The sequence below is a fragment of the Hibiscus syriacus genome, unplaced genomic scaffold (assembly GCF_006381635.1).
Source record: "Hibiscus syriacus cultivar Baekdansim isolate YM2019G1 unplaced genomic scaffold, ASM638163v2 tig00013680_pilon, whole genome shotgun sequence".
NCBI classification, from domain to species: Eukaryota; Viridiplantae; Streptophyta; class Magnoliopsida; order Malvales; family Malvaceae; genus Hibiscus; species Hibiscus syriacus.
In genome coordinates this window covers 104746-120772 of record NW_024062306.1, presented here as the reverse complement: position 1 = coordinate 120772, position 16027 = coordinate 104746, and positions in this window count along the sequence as shown.

The following is a 16027-nucleotide window of genomic DNA, read 5'->3' as shown; positions in this document are numbered from 1 at the left end:
CATAATTGCTCAAATTCAATTTTTTTTAAAAATAATTATTTCTTAACTAATGTAGTCATTAAACGGGTCGGTGACTTCATTATTTTTCAATGTTTTTAAAACCAGACCGGATCTTAAACCGGTGAAGGTACTGGTTCACTGGTTCAACCGCGGTTGAACCGGTTTATATAAAATAATATATTTTTTAAATTTGACATAATATTCAAAGCAATATTAATATATTATATTATATAATATATATATATATATATATATATATATATATATATATATATATATATATATATATAACACTCTTTTTAAGTTCACAATATTAAAATGTATAAAACTATCACAAGTCATAACATATATAAGTTAAATACCATAATATCAAGTGAAACAAAATGATTCAAATCAACTACAACATAATATTTAAGGTCAATATCTAATGAAATTCATCAACAAATGAATAAATAAAAGTACATAATTGATACAAGTATCAATCATCATAATATTCATTGAAATTGATTCCCTCAAATTCCAAAATATTGGGAAAAGCTTCTTCATTAGTTGAACTACCACCGCCATCACCACTTTGAATTTAAAAGTCCACAACATCAAGATCTTTATCACCTAGCAATGATAAACAAATACAAAGTTAAATTTAAATTCCCAAACAATACTTAACAATTAAAAGGAAAAGTGTAAAACATATTAAATAATAAATATAATTATATAACTAAATAAACAAGCAAAGATTAACCTTCATTATTTTTGATGATTGACCAACTGGAATTGCATTCTCATGATAAAGAAAATTATCAATCTCATCAATATCAAGCTCAGGAGGTGTTTCTTCTTCAGTTACCAAAAAATCAACATGATCAATAGATTCATAATCAGTAGGATCATAACATGACTTCTTGAGCAACCTAAAATTAAACATCACAATATCAAGAAAGAAGTTGATTAATGATTAATTGATTATGCTTAAAAGGATAAGGAAATGAAATAATATTTTGACATTATACCTATTCTTTAAACACAAGTTATAAGTAACATAAACTAGATCATTTAGTCTTTGATGTTCTAGTCTATTTCTTCTCTTTGTATGGATGCGTTCAAAGACACTCCAATTTCTCTCACATCTAGAAGATGAAGAAGTTTGGCTAAGAAGACGGATTGCCAACTTTTGCAAAATTAGAGCACTATCCCCAAACAACGCCCACCATTGATCTACAAGAAATAAATTTAATGATAAAAAAATATAAGTATAGAACACAAGTTATACTTAACTATTTAAGCGTAAAAATATAAATTATAAACTAAAAAAATAAAGTAACATTTACCGGGTCGAGTTGTCTTTGTTACGATAAGAGCACTTTCTCGACCAAAACTTCCTTGTCGTTCCCTGTACATATTCATCTCACTAATGCCTTTAGTTAAGTCATTACAAAAAACTATTTTTTCAAGTAAAGAAATGGCTGCACTCATGACTCTGTTCTTGATACAAAATTTCTCATCATAGAAGAATGCATGATTTAAAAAGTAAATTGCTGCATGAAGATTGAGTTTTAAATGTTTATGCATGTGTAAGGCTTATACAAAGCTCTTCTATTTCTAAACATCTCCTTTATAGCATTTTTTGCCCTTTGTATGCCTTCATAAACATAACCAAGAGAAGGTTTTTCATCCCCATCTACAATTCTTAGTAATCGAATGCTATGAGCCACAAGTTTCGCTATCGACAAACAATCATTCCAAAACTTTTGATCCAAAACAATAGCACTAACAATTTTTCCTGCTGTAGTCTTTGATAATTTATGGCTAGTGAAATGCTTGTCTACAACTAAAGCGTGCAAATCATGTTTGTGATCAAAAATATTTTTCAATGTAATAAAAGTAGTAGCAAAATGAGTCACTCTTGGACGTACAATTTCTTTCCAACCTTATCTTTTTCTCATCCAAGATAAGAATACCATGCGATTATAGACAAATACTGTAATCTTGGAAACCTTTGAGGCAAGGTCTGCAACATGAGGCAAGGTCTGCAACATGAGGCATACTAGCAAAGTCCTTTAAAAGGTGTTTCAAACAATGAGCGGCACAAGGAGAACAAAAAATGGTATCATATTTCTCTTGTATCAATTTACCAGCAGCTACATAATTAGCTGCATTATTAGTCACTATATGAACAACATGTTCAACTCCAACCCATTCAACCACTTCAGAAAACAAGCCGCATAATGTCTTAGCATCTTTTATGACATCTGATGCATCAACAAATTTCACAAATACTACACCTATAGTATAATAAATTAAAAAGTTTATCAAACATATATCAAGTATTCTTCATATGACAGTTAACAACAAACTAAAAAAATAGTGAACTAATAAGTAATAATTATACTAAAGAGTATTAAAATTTAACATAAATGATACCTGTAGGACAATAAAATAGAAAGTTGATCAAAGTTCTTTATCATTGATAAGTCCATCCATCTGCCATAATTGTACATCCACTCTTAGCCCAATTTGCTCGATAACCTTCTACAAGTAAGCAACACTCTCTCTTGCAATCTCCCAACAAGTTAACCCTTAATTCATGATAAGATGGGCCTTTAAAACCGAAACCAATAGCATTGATTGCATCTAAAGCAGGTTGAAAGTATGGTGATAGTATTGCATGAAATGGAATGCAGGCATCGTAAAACCAATGAGCAATTGCCATCTTAGCTTTGTGAATTGCTTACGTGCTTGATAATACACTTTTCAAACTTGGTTGTGATCCTGGAGTAGTCATTGGAGCAAAATAATTACTAATTTCAACATTAGCTTTTCTTTTCAATGTGGGTTGTATCTTACTCTTCTTATCCATATTTGAGCTAGGTTGAACTTCTTGTGCTTCCTCTTCAATACTTTGATCACCATATGCTTCATTTAGGTTACCATCGCCACTCTTACTTTTTTCTTTGATTTCATCCAATAACTTAAGCATTTGGTTAAGAACATCATGAGGAACATTTTTGCAAGAAATTATATTACCTGGAACCCCCGCAAGATGTTGCTTCATTCTATTTATGCCCCCTCCTTTACAAGGCTTACTACAATAAAGGCAAGTTTATACACAACTTTTTCCCTCTTTTTAAAATGAAATGTGAGCCCACGCAGAATCACTTTTCCCTCGAGCTGTACTTGAGGATTCTGTGGATTGTTTCTCAGATGGAATATTATTATTATCTTGAGAAGCATTATCTTGTAGAGCATTCACACTTGCTAATTCCTACATGTTATAAACATAAACTGATTAGTGATTAATAATAAATAATTGAATAATTGAGAAATTCATATGCAATTGTAAATATAACGAGCAACAAACAGAAACATCATTACCATATAAATAGAATGCCATAAAAACAAAAGAATCGAAAACCTTGCTACATACATTGAACGAACGGTGTCACAAATTTCTTTTTTTTAAGTAAAAAGTGAGCAGAGACGGTTTCATTTCCACAAAACTCGACATTAAATTGAAAGTTTTATAAGTTCCACATTGAACAGAGGCTAAAACAGTACGCTAACAAAGGTATTAGTTCTAAGGTTCCTTTAATATTATGTTTCAAAACCACCATGTCAAAAAACATGGTTCAAGGAAAACCAGAACCAGAACCAGATGAAGCTGCACTATACCAGAAATGGAGCACAGGCGCGGGTAGACTGTTTCGATTTTCTCTTGCAGAAAGCAAAGAAGCAGCGACAACTTTTAACAATATCACAAATTTTACACCAGTTTTCGAAGCAGAAAGAACAAAAAGATCAAGTTGAATTTCTACCAAAGAATGACTATATTAAAAACCAAATCCAGCAGAATCAAGCTGCAAATCACACTAGAATCAAGATCGACTACAATTTATCAAATTCCATATATATAAAATTGGGCCATAAAAATCACACAACGAATGAAGACCCGTAAGGATTTATAATAAACTACAAACTCAAAGATTTAAATTCAATTAAAAGATGAATTAAAAATATAAAGAAATGGGAAGCTTAAACATTACCATCTTACGAGAATAAGGAACTGGAACTCAATGAAACGCCGGTGAGGGAGTGGTGATGAAGGAAACCAAAGTGGAAAAAATGAAAAGGGATAGGGTTTACTGCTTAAACGTTCGTGAAAGAAAAAGAAAAATTGAAAATGGCTTAACCCTACAAAATCAAAAAATAAATATGGGTTGAACAAAATCATAAAATGACGACGTTTTATTTAATTAAAAAAAACACAGAATCGCTTGAACCGGTAGAACCGTCGGTTCACACCGGTTTTGCCGATTCACAGTCGGTTTTACCGGTTATTTACCGGTTCTGTGCACAACCGGTTTTGCATGCTGACCGGACCAGACAGGTAACCGGTCGAACCGGTCGGTCCGGTCCAGTTTTAATAACCATGTTAATTTTAGAAAGCAAACCAAGCAACTTACAGGAAAACAGAGAACCCGCGTCCAGAATTGCGGAATATTGGAATGTCTTTTATAAAGATAGAAGATCATCATCATCATCACAACTCCAATATTGGAAAAGGACAAATCTATAGATTGAAAACAAATTGTATATAAAAAGGGTAAAGTATAGTAATGGTCACTGATCTTTTTTAAAACTTTCATTTAGGTCCCCCAACTTTTAAAACTTATAATACAGTCATTCAACATTTATTCCGTTTGCAATATGGTCCCCGACGTTACATTGTCGTTAGTACGTTTGCAATATGGTCACTTAACTTTTCAGGTGCTTGCATTTAGATCCCCCAACTTTTAAAACTTACAACACAATCCTCAATTTCATTCTAAACGTCAAATTCCTTTTCGATATCGAATTTTCTTTAGAAAATAAATATGAAAAATTTATCTTAAATTTGTTATATCTTAGTCTTATAAAATCAAAGCTTATAGATATAACCTACAAAACTTATTATAAGAGAAATAAAAGAGAGAATAAACTTTAGAAATTCAGATACTAAATAAAAAACCATGAAATTCCTTCCAAATAAAGTTAACAAGTTAATGAATAAAATAAAATTTTCATTATGATAATCCCTAACAATTAATTAAGGATTATAGATCTTTATACTTAATGTGTATATGTTCATAATTAATTAAGGATTATAAAACTTTAGTATGTACCTATTTGATTTGAAATATGCTACTCTTTGTACTTGTGTAAGTATGATAATCCCTAATAATTAATTAAGGATTATAGATCTTTATACTTAATGCATACATGTTCCTATTTGACTTGAACGTTTATGTATGTGAACCTCATAAAATAGTATAGTATACTATTGAATTTTATAAGCTAAACGTCCATATTATTTTTGTGTGAATGTTACAAGTTTCTTTATTCGCGATAGGATATCAACATTAATGGAAGAGTCTCGATGAATCATTCGAGTACGATAAATGATTACTTAAGTGGGAAAATTAATATTGAAATATTTTAGTTAAGTTTATAAATTTATTTGTATAATTTTTTCTTTCAAAAATAAAGGAGCTTCGTTTTTTGTATAAACAATTTTTTAACTTAAAAATTTTACGGATGTTTAACATATTTCATTCAACGGGTTAGTGTCTGGTTCAAACGACCATTACTTTTTTAATATAAACAGACAAGTTTGAACATATGAATAATAATGTGATCATTATGTAACTTTTAATAGTCGGAAACTTGATAAAGCAAAACTCTTAAGACATCATTTTGTAACTTTTAATAGTTGGCGAGACTTTATAAAATAATATCATGTAATTAAAAGTCATTTATATATTTTAAGTATTTTTTAATTGACTTGTAAACTAGAAGTGTTTTATATAAACAAACACGATAAAATAAGTAAATGCACCTTGAATAGATCTATCTCCTTTGATTAAAGAACTTTTATAAAGTAAATTTGAGACCGAAAAGGAATTTAGGGTTTAGAATGAAATTGATGATTGTGTTGCAAGTTTTAAAAGTCGGGGGACCTAAATGCAAGCGCCTGAAAAGTTCAGTGACCATATTGCAAATGTACTAACGACAATGTGACATCGGGGACCATATTGCAAACGGAATAAATGTTAGAGGATTGTATTGCAAGTTTTAAAAGTTAGGGGACCTAAATAAAAGCTTTAGAAAAGTTCAGTGACCATTACTATACTTTACCCTATAAAAAATTAGAAAAATTTATTCCCATACATATGGAGTTTAAAAACTTTATAATCAGAATTAAGTAGTGTAGAAATAGAGTTTTCCGGTTCTGGTAAACAAAATTTTTCGGTTCTGGTAAACATGGTTTTTCGATTATGAAATTATTTTTATTTAATGAACAATTGCATATTACACGAGGATACATGAGATTTTTATATACATGAATTAGAGACAGATAAGATAGGAGTCATATTTTCTACAAATTAGGAGATAATTTTATAGATAAGTTAGGATTCAGAGTTTAACTTAAACACTACTTATACTCCCCCTCAAGCTGGGGAGTAAATATTGTGAAGACCTATCTTGGATATAATTTCGTCAAAGGTAATCCTTAGAAGTGCCTTGGTCAATACATAAGCTAGTTGGTTTTGTGAAGGGACGTAGTTTAGTTTCACAATTCCGTTATTTACTTTTTCTACAATAAAGTGTCTGTAGATCTCCACATGTTTTGTTCTGTCGTGGTGCACTGGATTCTTTGCAATTCTTATTACATATTTGTTTTCACTCTGAAGTTCAAAATTGTTATTGTCGCACATCTCTAGTTCAATTAAGAGTCTTTGTAGCAAAATTCCTTCACACATTCCGAGTGCTATCACCCTATATTTTGCTTCTGCACTGCTTCTAAAGACTACTGATTGTTTCTTGCTTCTCCTTGTCACTAGGTTTCACCACACAAATTAGCAGTATCCAGTGGTTGACCTTCTATCTGTTAATTCTCTAGCTCAACTTGAATCTGAGAAGATTTTAACTGTTTTGTCTTCATGTTTTCCAAAAATCAACCCATGTCCTGGTGTCATCTTTATATATCTTAAGATTCGATTAACTACCTCCAAATGTTCTCTTGTATCATTCATGTATTGACTAACAATGCTAACAAGAAAATCAATGCCAGATCTAGTTAGAGATAGATAAATGAGTTTACCAACTAGCATCTGATATTGTTCCTTGTTTACAGGGTTTCTATCTTTACTCCATTTCAGGTTAACTTCCATAGAAGTTTCCTAGGGTTTACAATTAGTCATTTCAGTTTCAAAATGTAAGTCTAGAATATATTTTCTTTGATTTATCTGGCTACCTCTATGCCTAGGAATGTCTTTTGCTAGTAATGTCTTCTAATGATGATATCATCAACGTAGACAATCAAGATTGATTTCTTCTTATCAGAAGCATATTTTTACAAACAGATTGTGATCGGATTGACATTGTTTGTAGTTGTTTTGTAACATTACCTTTGTGAATCTATCAAACCAAGCTCGAGGTGATTGTTTTAGACCGTATAAGGATTTCAGTAATTTATATACCCGGTTATTTCCAGAATGAATTCCTGATGGAACTTTCATATAAACCTATTCTTCAAGATTGCCATTGAGAAATGCATTTTTTACGTCTAGTTTGTGAAGTATCCAATCCTTATTCTCTACCAAGGATAATAAAACTCGAACAGTGTTGAGTTTTTCAACTGGAGCAAAGGTCTCCTGATAGTCAACTCTTTAAGTCTGAGTGAACCCTTTTACCTTAAGTCTAGCTTTATATCTCTCAATTTTTCTATATTCCTTGAATTTCACAATAAAGATCCATTTGCAGCCGACTAGTTTCTTATTTTTAGGTATATCAACAATGACCCAGGTTTTGTTGTTTTCTAGAGCTGAAATTTCTTCTTCAACTATCTTCTTCCACTCGGGACTTTTTAATGTCTCATCTATGGTCTTTGAAATGTGAATATGATCAACCTGAGCTGTCAAAGTCTTAAAACCAGACATTAGTTTCCCATAAACAATAAATTTACTTATAGGAGGCGTTGTGCATCGTCTGACTCCCTTTCTTTGATCAATTGGTAAGTCACTAGTATCAATTACCACATCCAACTTAAATTAGACACTATCTTGACAACGTATTGGATGCGATGTGGAAGATAAGGTTTGTTTGGGTCATCTTTTTTAGATGAGAATATCGGTAGATGGTCTAGGTGTTTTATGAGAGTCGATGGGATTAATGGATTGGTTTTCATTATCATATGTGGTAGTGTTAGGAGATTATGGAGTGGTATTTTTTTCAGTAGAATATGAACTCATGGGTAACTCAATAATAATCGGTAAAAATTGAAATTCAGACTCACTCTCCCCTTGGATTTCGATTTAAGAAGAACAATTTATGTTCTTGAAAAGTGATATCCATAGATGTGAAGAACCATTTTGTAAATGGAGAGTAGCAACGATAACCTTTCTGATGGGATAAATAACCAACAAAGACACACTGAATTGCTTGAGGATCAAGTTTAGATTTATAAGGATTGTGGTCACGGACAAAGGTTGTACAACCAAAGACACGAAGAGGAAATAAAGAGGTAAAATGTTTGAAATGAGTGAATTTAGTGGAAATGATATCCCGTGGATACTTAAAGGAAATAATCTTACTAGGCAAAATATTGATTAGAAAATTAGTTGTTCAGAGAGCCTCACCCTGAATATATTTTGGAACATTAGAAGAAAAAATGAGTGCTTGGGTTAGCTCAAGAAAATGATGGTTTTTACGTTCGGTGACCCTATTTTGTTGTGGAGTGTTAATACAAGAAGTGAGGTGGACTATTCTGTTTTCCTGGAAGAAGGATCCCAACGACTGAGAGAGGTATTCCCCACCATTATCAGATTTAAGGATGCCATTGGAACTTTGAAATTGTGTTTCAACCATTTTGTGGAATCATTTGAAGATGGTAAAAGACTCATATTTGTCCTTAATAAGAGAGGTCCAAGTGGTACGAGAGTGGTCGTCAATAAAAGTAATAAACCAACAAATTTTATGTAAACCCATAACCCGTGAAGGTCCTTAAATGTCACTTTGAATTAAAGAAAAAAGGTTTAGGTAAGCGATAGGGAGAATGAGGATAATAACTCAGAATGTGTTTTGCAAGAGAGCAAATGTCACAAGAAAATGATGTGGGATTTTTATTAATAAATAATTTGGGAAACAATTTTGCAAGATAAGAAAAACTTGGGTGACCTAACCTAAAATGCCATAACACAATGTAGGCAGCCACATCTATGAGAGAAACTGAAATAAAAGAAGAGATAAATGGTGCAAGTGAATGGTTGAGAACGAGAGTATAAGGAGGAGCGTCAAGGATGTAGAGTCTACCACGACACTTAGCATTGTCAATCACCATCCCTGAGGTCAAATCCTAAAATTCACAATAATAACGAGTAAAATGAGAAGTACAACCCAAATTGATAGATAATTTACTAATCGAAAGATTATTCCAAGTCAAAATTGGAACAAATAAAACATTAGATAGAGTAATATGACTATTAATGTGAACTGAGCTACTACCCTTAACGGGTGATAGGGAGCCATCAGCAGTACGAACACTGCATGAGATACTATTTTTGTGAAATATGGAAAATAAACTAAAGTTACTCGTCATATGATCACTTGATCCGGAATCAACAATCCAAGAAACATACCCTGGTGAAGGGGATAAAAAGGTAAAAGGAGAACTACATTTACAAACAGTGCATGCAGACTTGGACTCAGTAGCAGGAGGAATCTGTAAATGACCAAACATCTTTCGTAGATCGTCCAGTTGTTGACGAGAAAAAGGAACCACCCTCCAATGTCGTTACAATAAAGTTACCGTGAGATAAACGCAAGGAGGATTTGGATGGAGTCTAATTGGCTGGATGACCATGGAGCTTCCAACAAATATTACGAACATGACCAGGTTTCTGACAGTGATCGCACCAGGGATTGACCTTTCTTGACACGGGTGTCACCGGATGAATGGGTATTTAAGGTAAAACTTTCAACGGGTGAAGGAAGCATTAGACATCTGTGACTTTCTTTGCAACAAAATTTAGAGAACATCTTGCGAAGAGACAGAAGAGGCATGATGCCCAGAATCCGACTACAGACATTATCAAGAGAGGCGGACAGTCCAGATAGGAATTGAAAAATACTTCGTTTTTTAAGTAGCCCTTTATAGAGTTTGGCATATGCACCAGTTTGCCAATCGGGAGATACAAACAGATCAATTTGCTGCCATAAGCGAGACAACTAAGTGAAATATTGGGTAACAATGAGATCGCCATGCTTCAATTCGTTGATTCAACATTCAATGGCAAACAAAGCGGACGGGTTTTCCTGATTGGAGTACGTCTCCTTGGCAAAGTTCCAGATTTTTGAGGTGGTGGTATAGAGCATGAAGTTCGTGCTAATGTTAGAAAACATAGAGTTGAGGAACCAGGACATAATCATGGTGTTCTCGATGAGCCAAGTGTCGTATTGGGGGTCGAATGGATCGGGGACAGACATATTGTCAGAGATATGTTGTTGTTTTCGACGACTGGTGGTGAACAGACACACGGATTGAGACTAAACAATGTAATTCTCACCATTTAGAGGATGACAAGTAATGTTCGAGGAAATTGAGTCGGAAGGAGACAGTTGAGCAATAGAAGTTTCATCCTCAGATGACAGGTTGGGCGAAGAATGATATGCCATGATTGCTGAAGAATTGAGAGCTTTGGATATGTCGCCGACTAGCAAGGAACACCGTTATAAGTGATAACCGAAGATTTGAGGAGATCGACACTAGGATGAGTGTAGAATGGGTTGTGCGGCGAGGTGATAGTGCTGGCCGGACAGTTACCAACAGTGGTGGAACAGGTACCAAATAGCGGTGGAACAAGTACCAAACAACGAAACGGGAAGGCTACCGCTGTGATGAGGGCAACATTGTATCGACGATGCGATAAGAGCAGTACGACGAGGAGAACAACGCTGCGAATGAAGCATCACTGTTGTGGTTGCGCAGCAAGGAAGACGGTGCTACGAAGGGGCTGTGTTGCGATGAGGACGACGATGTAAAGGGTGTGACGATAGGAAAAGAACAACGTTGTGATGGGTGGTGTGTTGAAAGGACAATTGGAAGGACGACAGTGCACAGAAGGCGCACTGCTGGTCGGAAGGATAACGAACGACGACGGCAACAAGGCTGGGATCGACGCCGACGACTGATACCATGTAGAATAAGAGTTTTCTGGTTCTGGTAAACATAGTTTTTCGATTCTGGTAAACAGATTTTTCGATTCTGAATTTTTTTATTCAAATAACAATTGCATATTACACAAAAGGATACATGAGATTTTTATATACTGAAATTAGAGACCTAGATAAGACATGATTCATATTTTCTACAAATTAGGATATAATTTTAAAGATAAGTTAGAATTCAGAGTTCAACTTAAACACTACTTACAAGTAGATGATATATAAAATGATAAATAAGATTAATCTTTATCTAAATTATTAAATAAATAGATAAAAAAACACGAGTGGTTTTTATAAAGAAAAATACTAACCCAAAATTAAGTCCGTCAAATAGATTTATATTTTTACAGTAAATCGGTAGGTACAACCGATCTAATTTTTTTATGACGGAAAGAGACATTTATCCCTAAACTTACAATATAAATCGGTAGGTAATTAAAAAAAACTGTCTTGAAAATGATAAACAAAGGTTGAGCGGTACTAAAATGTTTTGTGATTTGAAGTACGAAAGGCTTATATATGAAAGATGTGATACATTGAACATGAAGTGTTGATTTTGATCAGCTTAAGATTTGATCATATTATATGTTAAATTTAGGGTTAGTGGGTAGGAAAATATTTGATATCCCACTGTATCAGTATGTTTGTTTCTTAACAAAATAATCCATCACCTAATTAATTGACCATTCTGGATAAACTACTTTACCGTATGACTAGGATTATATTGTTTAATTCATCAACTGCATCAAATTTAAGCTGCCATTATGAGGCTCCCATTTTCACCCTCTTTTCCATTTCATTAATTATTTATCTTTTGATGCTTCATTGGATTTAGCTTCTTCATTACTTTCTTTTAAGGGTTTTTATTAATGAATGCCAGAAATTTATTCTTTAACATTAATTTATATGTTATATTAAATAAAATAGTAGGTAATTTTATTTATAAATTATACAAAATTTGATCAACACTATTTTAATTTAAAAAAATATAAGAACTCGTCAAGAGGCTTCATGATAAAAGAAAATGTTATTCTACCTGAAGATTTCATGTTCGAACAATTGCGTCTGTAAGGTATGTGTACATTGATAATGACTAAGAAACATTCATAACATATATTATCTTATAATCAACCCAATCTATTTATAAATAAAAAATTACAGATATGTAAGAGCATTTGCTAAGATAATTAATGATGTAAAAAAGTTATGAGACGAATGATGTAATTATGACCTCTCTTCCATATCATATCATATCTTTATTATCAAACTACATTATTCAGTATACCGAAAATTATACAAAGCTAACAACTCAAAAGAATAATAGCCATCGATCTATAGAACAAATGGTTAAAAACTCTAAGTTAACACTTCTTCTCAATATCCATTAGGTGCAAAAATTCCTTTTTCTCTTCCTCTAAATAGGAATTGTTAAAAAAAAACTCAATATCTTGATTTCTTGATATATTTAGATTTATTATTCAAATTCTAACAATTACATGTCTCTCCTTACCAATAAAAAAAATATGTAAAATGAAAAAAGAATGATATAATTTCCTAAAGACAGTTTGCCTGCAACTGCAAGCTAAAGCAGGCACTAAATAAATTGTTGCGTATGAATTCGGGGTTCAGCGAAACAATGATGCGGGGTTGAGAATCATGTGTAAAATGACGCATATTTCCCTGTATTCACGAATTGTGATGCCAAAATGACAAAGCAAAACCTAACTTTTGATCTGTAATGATCGACTTCTAAAATAAGCCTCACACAGACAGGTTTTATAATATTAATATGGAACATGTTTTATCTAATAGCTAAACATTTCCCTCACCACTGTTCATTATGCTTAATAACATAACGTTGGGTACCAACAACCATATCCAAATTCACATACTTTGAAAGCAGCTCAAGTAACCATGTACCTTAACAAATCCTCTAAGGTGAGGTCTTTCGGATCTAATTATGAACATAGTTTAACATAAAACAAAATAATCAAACATGATCTCCAAACAAATAACTCTACTTGCCAACCAAGTCCAGATTTCATCTGTAAAACCATCTCCAATCTGCACCGTCGTTATCGTTGTCACTATTACCATGACCAAGATAATCATCATCATCATCATCACATGAATCGATTTCATTTAGAAGGTCTTCATCATAGCCTCCCAGGCTCCCAACTTCTGAAGACTTGATACTGCTAGAGGATTTACTCTCCTCGTCTTCATCTTCCTCCTTCCTCCTCATCGGATATTTCATCAGGATAATCATTTCTTGGATTATCTTCAGCTGCAAACACCAAAAAGAATATACAAATCATACCAACATCCCCAGAATTTGGTGACAGAGATTAGACTCTAAAGGTTACCATTTGAATCTTCACTATCATATTCCAACTCATGGCACATCATAGAAATCCTCATCATCCACCTGCACCCTGCAACAAGATCATGCATCACTTTCAATGTGTGTGAGAGAGAGAGGGAGAGAGATGAAATAACAGACTATGTAATGTACTACTCACAGTGGTAATGGATTTGAAGCCATATCCTCATCTACATCAGAGTCATCCTTCACAGTGTAGTAGTCATACACATATTGCTCTGCATGTTAAATAGAAAAGGAAATAACACATCAGATGGTCTCGAGAGCATAAACCAAATATCAGCCACACTGATGTTCTAAAGAGGACACAAATAATACTAATTCTCTAATGAAACAGCATTGCAGGGGAAACCAGTGAAATCAACTGCATAAAAACCATATGTGAATATATAAGATCAAACAGTGTTGAACTCTAAAGCCGAAACCAATAGCAGCTGAAAGGCCAGACATAGTGCAGCAAACAGTGGTTCATCATAAAAAAAAACATTTACAATTCACAACCTTTTCCAAACACATATGCTCGCATATCGGATTCAATTTCGGCAACAGCTTCAAGGATGAACTCTTTAAAGGCATATAACTTGACAAAAGCTTTTGATCCTCCAAGGATCTTTCTATGCAGTAAAAATCAAGGCAACTTAATCTGTTTCAAAATAATTCTTTAAATTACAAGTTAAATAAATTTTAAGACAAACTTACTCAAATCGCATGCTATTAGACTTTTCCTCAACATCAACACGAACAACATCGTAGAAATGGCACATTTCATCAACTGCCTCATTTTTATCTCTTCTGCTCCTCCATATTTGTTCAAAACGAGCACTTTTTGCATTTTCCTGAGACAACAGACCCCATGAATATGAAAGTAAAAGCAAAAAACGAATCCCTTTTCCCTACATCACAAGATAACTTGTTGTGTTAACGACAGACATAGGATCCAAATAATGCAGTAAATTGCTTAGCTCCAGTTTAAAATTGTACTTGATGTGGACAAACTTCTGAATATTGTTCAGATTCTCCAGATTTTGGATTAAAACACTAATATTAACAAGTTTCTACAAGGAAGTGAGTAAGTCTAAGCAAACTTGGGCAGTTCCGTTCTCTTAGCAAAACCAGTTGACAATTTTTTACTTTAGTCTCACAAAAAGCATGCATTTCCAGTAATCTATACCAATAGAGCCATGAGCTTTCTGAACAAATAACAAGAACTATAATACAGGTACTTCAGAGATTTAACCCTATTGTGCCATAAATTTATCACTCGAGGTTATGGTCAACCCATAATTTCTTAAGGCAAAGATCATAAAACTACTCCACAATGTGAAACCATCACAAACCCCTTTGCAACATTCATATTAGAAACATGTGAAAACAAGACAGCCAAACCAGCAACTTGTCCCACTTTAGTTTGTAACCCAGTGAGAAGTATTCCACATACACCAGTAAATGTGCTCAATTGGTATTCTGCTATCAGTAGTAAAGTAATTATTTAAGATAGTAATTTCAACAAAAAGGTAAGATGATAGTGAAGGGCATAAACAAGTGGAGTTTACAAGAAGGCATTATTCCATACTTCGACACATTTCATAAATCTAGATTTTAACAATATGTTTGAATCATAGACAAAGCAGCAATCGCTATCAGATAGATAAAAACTACGATGATGACTATCTTTTCAAAATGAATTAGGATATCATTGCCAGACATCAAATTACCTCTTGCTTTTGGATGGATTTAGATAGCAGCTCTTGCCGCTGCAGAAATTAAAATCAAAATGTCAAAACATTAGGGTACAAAAGGAGAGACAAAAATCACCAGCAGATTCAAGGAGCAACCATGATTGTGTTGCTTGAAACAAAAAAAGTAAGAGTCATTACATAATCAGTTTTCTGAGGGCGCCTTCCATCCTAACTCTGTCTTACTGTAGACTCATTTTCGTCCATTTTTTTATTTACATATACGTCTATATATTATATAATTTGTAAATGGTTTTTGAAAATATATATAATATATAGTTTTGAAAACATGTTTGAAAACATTTATATATTATATAGTTTTTTTGAAAACATTTTGAAAATACGTATATAATATATAGTTTTGAAAACATTTTGAAAACGTTTAAATATTATATAGTTTTTAAAACATTTTGAAAACATATATAGTATATAGTTTTAAAAACATTTTTTGTAAAATTATATAATATATAGTTTTAAAAACATTTTTTTTGAAAACTTATATAATATTTTTAAAAACATTTTGGAAACTATGTAATATATAGTTTTGAAAACTTTTTTAAAGTATATAGTTTTCTAAAAAATATTTTTGAAATATATATATTATATAGTTTATATCATATTAATTTAATTTAATTTAATTTAATTTAAT